Consider the following 6,886-nt stretch of genomic DNA (forward strand, 5'->3'; position numbering starts at 1 on the left):
AATCCTATTAGATAGATACTTTATTAATCCCAAGGGGAAATTCACATTAAGATTATTAAATTTTACTATAACCTTATCTTTATCAACTAATTCCAATTTGACTTAGATTTTTTTTTACTGAGGCTTTCTTCTAGGATTCTACTTTTAAAAAGAATGGTGACTTGAGAATATTATACAATTTGTTAAAAGAAATACCCAGTTAAAAAGCGGCATGGTTACATATGCACATTCAGTGAAACACACAACAGAACCCAAAATATTATGTAACACTAACGACTGCATTTCCTCAAATCACCGAAGTAGTAAACAAATTAAAACTAATGCAATGATAAAATCTATAATTGAGATAGATAGAGATAGATAGTACATTGTTACGAAACCACAAGAGTTTAAAATTTAAGAATAAGACAGAAAATTTAATGAAATTCAATGTTTAGCCTTTGTGACTTGGGAACAAGCTAAGCAAGCAACTGTGTTCAAATAATTTTAAAGAACGTTATATAAAACAACTCAAATGTATAAAACGTAACGAGAAACTTGCACAACTAGGTGTCGATACAAAGTGCAAGCATCCCAACGATTATTTAAAATCACCGGGATGAACCGGACATTGGACTAAATTATTCCACTTCTTAAATAGTTTTAAGTTTGAAATGCAAAATTTCATTTTGGTGCGAAACATTCTCCTTTTGAGATTCCTGCGAGCAGTTTTCCCATTCCATGAGTAGCTCCTTTTGGGCCTGCTTCTCCACTACACAACCCCAGGATTCTATTCTTCTAATTGCCACATTTGTTGGCCGGCTTAAAATTTACTCTTTACATTTTTCAAAAATGCCTACCCAATTACATGCATCTTAGCATTCTGGGAATTTGTTGAACGGCCTAACGCCTGTTTTCACCTCCCTTACTGTTCACCACGACCTCCCTATTCACGATTTCCATTCATTTACCAAAACCTAACATATTCCAATTACTATTACATCGCAAACGAACATCAAGACACCCACTTTGTTCATTAAGTTTGCTCTTCACACAAGTCTTACCAACTCTGTTTAAAACAGTCACGTTGTTATAATTACGCTTTGTTCATTCTCCGCAGCACGAAAACGCCGCCAGCTTTCTGAGGCCGAAAATCCCGGATGTAGCCGCAATGTATTTTACGTAATCAAGAAACTGCGTCATGAGCCAAAGTGACACTGCGCATGTGCAAAACCAAGCCGGAAAATGAGTGATTGAAATAAAGAAAGCTTTATTGATATGTCTTTAATTACACTGATTCGTGCATGTAAATCAAATATGTATAAAGGGTACTTGAGTGTTGGAGAGTTTTTTTATGCTTCAGGAGTGCTTAGGTGCCAAGAAAGAACCGTCTTGGGCATTACGTCCAAGGAGAAATATGTGGCAAAGTACTTGATTAAAATGAGGAGACCATGCGATGATCTTGCGCTCGAAGTTTACAGGATTGATTCAGCTCCGTTTTGAATGAAACGTGTTTGAGATTATTGTGTAGCTTTTACAATGTTCTTAATAGCAAGTACAGTTTTATATCAAAAACATGTCAAATTCACATCAAGCTTAGTTAATGACCCATTCACACTTAAGCGTTGTAAATTATTGTTTGTTTTTCAATATTTTAAAATGGTTTTTGTTAGCTTTTTTCAGGAGATCCCTGAGTGGTTTTCAAGTGTTTTACATCGTTTTCAAAGCAGTTACCCAGGGTTGTCCAAGAAGCGTTTTGTAGGAAAAATGTAACTGGCCCTGCCCGGGATTGGTTCCTGCCTTGCGCCCTGTGTTGGCTGGGATTGGCTCCAGCGGACCCCGTGACCCTGTGTTCGGCTTCAATGGGTTGGACAATAGATAGATGGCTGTAACTGGCCTCATTTCCATTTTGCTAGCTGTGAGGTGTTCTCTTGTTGAGACGTGATTGTTGTGTCCTTTAGAATGTCTTCCATGACTTTAGTGCTTTCAATCCTGGCGATCACAATACTGAACCAGAACAGTGCCAGTGTTGTGGGATCGCAGGCAGCATCCTGAAAAATTCCAAATGCTCTGAATTGATTATTTTTTTCATTAAATGACAGCCAAACAGGAATGAGATTTGAAATGAGCTGACAGATGACCAGCTAAATTAGGGCTTCAAACTCCAACGAAATTCACTACAACTGGTTTCTTAATGAGAAGCCGATTCTTGCTGTTAATTAAACCCGTTATTTAATTCTATGGTTTGTTGGTGCTCTCATTCTGCCACAACATACATTTCCAAAACTGTTGATTTACTGTTTTTTCTGTGTACATCGTCAAAGTTTTGGTGACCTCAGAGATCAACCTTACTGAGGCCGTCTCCTTTCTTTATTTTCAGGTAATGTGGTGAGCTGCTCATGTGGTGGGTTGTTTTGGGTCTCACAATTATTTGGCTGCTAATTAAGGAAAAAGAAACAAAGGAGCCTGAATCAAGTTAATTCAAATTAAGGCCAAAGAAGTTAATTAGCAGCAAAAACGGGTTACTAATTAAGAAGATGGTTATAATGAAATCCTGTAGCCACTGCGGCCCTCCAGGACTGGAGTTCGACACCTGTAAATTAAAGTATCAGTTTAGTTTTCATATAGTTATTTGATAATGATATTTTTAAACCATGATCTGGTGGTGCAGTGGCCACTGTTTGTACCCATGGGCTCGAATTAGTGATGGATATTACTTCACAGCATGGGAAGGACTAAACATATCTTCTTAAAATGACACATTTATAGTATTCCATCTGCAGTTAAACACACTCACTAATGCAGATCAATCCAGAAACTCACAGGGAAACCAAGCAGATCCCATATATTTGCAATTGTGAGTCAGGAATGACAGCTCTGTGTAACCACTTTGCCATTTGTACTAACTAAACTTCAACTTGATTAACACTAAGGGGTCAATTATAACTTTTGTTCATTTCTTTTCACTTGATTGCAAACTATGGAAATACTTCACCCTTACGTCAATAGCTATCACTAGACAACGAAAGCACACACACATACAACGATAGCAACATTTGTTTTGTGTTTTTTTTTTGTTGTTGTTGTAGTTTTGGTGAGGTACTTCACTATTGACTGATCCAGGAAGAGGTGGAGGCTTCTTGCAATAGCACGGCAAAGCACCAGTGTTACCATTAATTGCAATGGAACAAGCATTTGGCTGAAAAAGCTCAAAAACTGCTGCATGCAGGAGTTTTCTAAACAGCTTGCTGCTAAAAGGCTTAGGTATGCTTACTGTCAATAACTGCAACTAACTTTTCTAGTGGTTTTAGGAGCATTCTGATCTAGCTCTAAAAATGTGTGAATGAGTCTCAAGTCTGGGATATTGGCAACGTACTAACTTGAAACAAATACCTTCATATCAGCATCTAGCTGGGGAAAAGATGTCTTTACTAGATTAATAATGTTAATTATATGGTACTTTATTGCCTAAAATGTGATCTGCCTTTTAATCAGGAATGTTATTGTTAGGCTACCCACAATGGATGGTTCAAGTTGTCCTCTTCACTTTTTATGGCTATTAGTACAAGGTTTAATGCAGGAGGCAGCATGCTCTGAAACTGATTGATTCATAGCTTTTGAAATTACCACAGGTTAAACGGAAAATGCAAATCTTGTTTTATGATTAAAAAAAAAACATAACTGCACATTTTATTTTAATATTTAATTTAATAAGATGCTGCAGATGTTCAATCAGATGGCTGTGGCGAGTGCCCTCTTCTATGCAGTGGTGTGCTGGGGGCAGCATAAAGAAGAAGGACGCCTCACGCCTGGACAAACTGGTGAGGAAGACAAGCCTTATTGTAGGCATGAAGCTAGACAGTTTGACATCTGTGGCAGAGTGACGGGCGCTGAGCAGGCTCCTGTCAATCATGGAGAATCCACTGAACAGTGTCATCTCCAGACAGAAGTGCAGCTTCAGCGACAGACTGCTGTCACTGTCCTGCTCCACTGACAGACTGAGGAGATCATTCCTCCCCCACACTATGCGACTCTTCAATTCCACCTGGGGGCGGGGGTAAACGTTAATATTATACAAAATTATTATGTCTGTTATGCATTCACTGTTATCACTCTTTAATATTGTTTTTGTATCAGTATGCTGCTGCTGGAGTATGTGAATTTCCTCTTGGGATTAATAAAGTATCTATCTATCTATCTATCTATCGTAACAACCCGGCAGGAAACAGAGGAGTAGAATTATCCCTCTTTACACATATTGCTGGTGACTGGTGCCAAAAAGTGACCTATGGCATCTTCAGTGGTGCTTTCGCCATACTGATCAAGTCTTCATTGTTAACACACACTCCCAGCTGCTTTGTCTGCTTACACACACAGACTGTCTCCACCTCACTATGCTCACCCTGGAATTATTGGCAACCCATATGTCTCACTATTCCCCCTGCTGTATGTGAGCCAACACAAGCTCAGGGTCTGATCCGAGGCTCACTCACAGCCACGCATATGAGCTGATGGACTGTAGCAGCCAGGATACGCGTCCAAAGTGTTTTGTAAGTCCTGTCAGCGCTCTCTCTATCTAATGCTCAAAGGCTTTATAGCTGGCTTCTTCAGGTATTCCCACCCTTTAAGTTATAATGGTAATGTGAGTGATGCAGTCATAATAAACTCTGGATGTCTGAGATTTCTGTAGCAGGCATAAAATCTAGAAATTAAAAAGACTGCTCTAGACAAGGCTGTCAACCCCTCGATAACTTTAACAGGATCTCATTCAGTAACATGGGAATCATATGGAAGCAGCAATTCAAAAGAAACTTGTGGCTATCACTTGGGACTTAATGCAAATTTTGGGAAAGTAAAATGTGCAGTAATATGTGTCTTTAGGTGTTGATTCTTCATATGTAGGCAATGTCAATTTTCATTTTCACATTCATAGCTTTGTTTCAGGAAAAATGTGGACTTTGAGACACCAAGTCTCTTATGTAGAGAGACTAGTGTGAATGATTTAATACTAAGCAGTGCATGTCACGTCTACAGTTGTTAAATTAGAGCAGTCTTCCGGGTGGTTCGCCGTGTGGTGGGTGCTGCAATGCCATGCTCTCAACCTCTGACTTGCATAAATACAGGACTATTCAAAAAGTGAATTTACAGCTTCCTCAATTTGATGCTGCAAATCTTGAAGATTAGTGGGCATAGGTGGAACACTTTTTAATGTAGCCCCATAGATATAAATCAGAAGGAGTAAGGTCTAGATACCTGGGAGACCACAGATGATGAGCAAGATCTTGTTATCCACCTCTTCCAATCCATTGTCCTGGAATGGTGTTGTTCAGGTAACATCAGACCTCCAAGTGGAAATGAGGTGGGGCACCATCTTGCATGAAAATGAAGTCGATTGCATGCACTGGTACTTTTAGGCAGGCTTTTAAACTTTGAACTTTCCTCTATCCAGTGATGTACGGTAGTGCTTCCCAACCTCGGTACTGGGGGCACACTGTGGCTGCAGGTTTTTATTCCAACCAGCTTGTGTTTTTAATTAGACTCCTGGGCTAATTAGGTAATGTTTTATTTCCCAAGTCCTGTGTTTTGGGAACAATATAGAAATTAGAAAACTTAAGTTTGGCAAAATATATATATATATTTATTAAAATCTACCAAGTAGTTATATGGGAATAATGTATTTTTTTCTTTTTAACGATATTTTCATCTTGATTTTCATTCTCATTTTCTAGGTGTTTTAATTGTTTAATTAATCCATTATTTATTAATTAGTTGGTCTGATGCTAAAGTAGTTGCAGCCTTTGATTATTCAGTGTTGTTTGCCTGGGAGTCTGCTCTGCTCATTTTTAATTGTCATTAATAAAAAACACTGAAGGGGAAAAACTGCACAGCGAAAGGGCAAAATAGAATGAAATCAACTAAAGAGTTAAGCAATTTAAATCTATAGCAAAAGCAGAAATATTTCTAAATGTCTTATAAATGTACAAATCATGCTGCTGTGCTTTTTTGAATGAAGAATAAAAGAAAAATACAATTTGTTTGAAATACATTTTTGAACTCTGCTCTTTCATTTTGAATAGCCCTGTCTTTGAAATTACTGATTCAATGCTTCTTCATTTGTACCCATATTTAACTGCAACGCTCTCATCCTAGAAGTTGAGCTGAAATGACCCCAACCAAGAGCTGTGTTAGTCAGCTCTTGGATTAATTAACAGTCCCATCTTTTGCTCCGTTTATCCTTGTTTTTTTTTTTTAATCCTAATCCAAAATAACATCTTTGAACAATTTTATAAACTAATTCAAACAATATCTCAAGGGTGTTGTTAAACTGTTTGTTATGTAATGATAATTACCATTAACCTTGTTATATTCTTGTAAAGCCGTTTTATTTGCTTGAGGTCCACCAAATAAAAGTGTATGGAACCAACATTGCAGAAGTACAAAGTTACACTCAACACTATCCAAAGAATCTAACAGTGTGGAGCAAAAAAGGCATCTCTGAATTCATACTGTCTTGTAAAACAAATATAAAAATTTGTTTGCTAGTCATAGTCTATTCTGGCAGTATCAGGTGCAACACAATTAACTCTGGATATGTCTGTGGAAGGGATATCATACTTAAACAAGCAAAATTAGATATAACTTGTCTACACAAGAAGATTGACCATAAACATTGGGTTTATTGTGGATGTATTTAAAGTGAAGGCTGTATAACATTTTAAAAAAGCCCTACTATAGTGTGTCACTCTTTAACTTGACCAATTAAATTAGGTCCTCATTAAGAATTGTGCAAAACCATGTATCAAATGTTTATCAAGAAAGAGGGTTAAAGAGTTTTCCATAATTTTGAAGCAGGCTCCAATCAAAGTAGTAAAGCAAGAGGTAAATGAAAAGGAAACATTCTCTCATC

The 6,886-nt window shown here is 37.6% G+C and overlaps 1 protein-coding gene across 3 annotated transcripts in view; it reads right to left on the bottom strand.

Annotated features, from left to right (window-relative positions):
* Window positions 1–1,158, bottom strand: part of srrt (serrate RNA effector molecule homolog (Arabidopsis)) — a 43,822-nt gene extending 42,664 nt beyond the window's left edge. For all 3 annotated transcript variants that reach the window (XM_039747041.1, XM_039747040.1, XM_039747042.1), the window contains exon 1: window positions 1,044–1,158. The gene's annotated coding sequence lies outside the window, so the exon portion shown is untranslated. The remainder of the gene's footprint in view (window positions 1–1,043) is intronic.
* Window positions 1,159–6,886: the final 5,728 nt, after the last annotated feature.

This window comes from Polypterus senegalus, chromosome 3, assembly GCF_016835505.1.
Source record: "Polypterus senegalus isolate Bchr_013 chromosome 3, ASM1683550v1, whole genome shotgun sequence".
In the NCBI taxonomy this organism is placed as follows: domain Eukaryota; kingdom Metazoa; phylum Chordata; class Cladistia; order Polypteriformes; family Polypteridae; genus Polypterus; species Polypterus senegalus.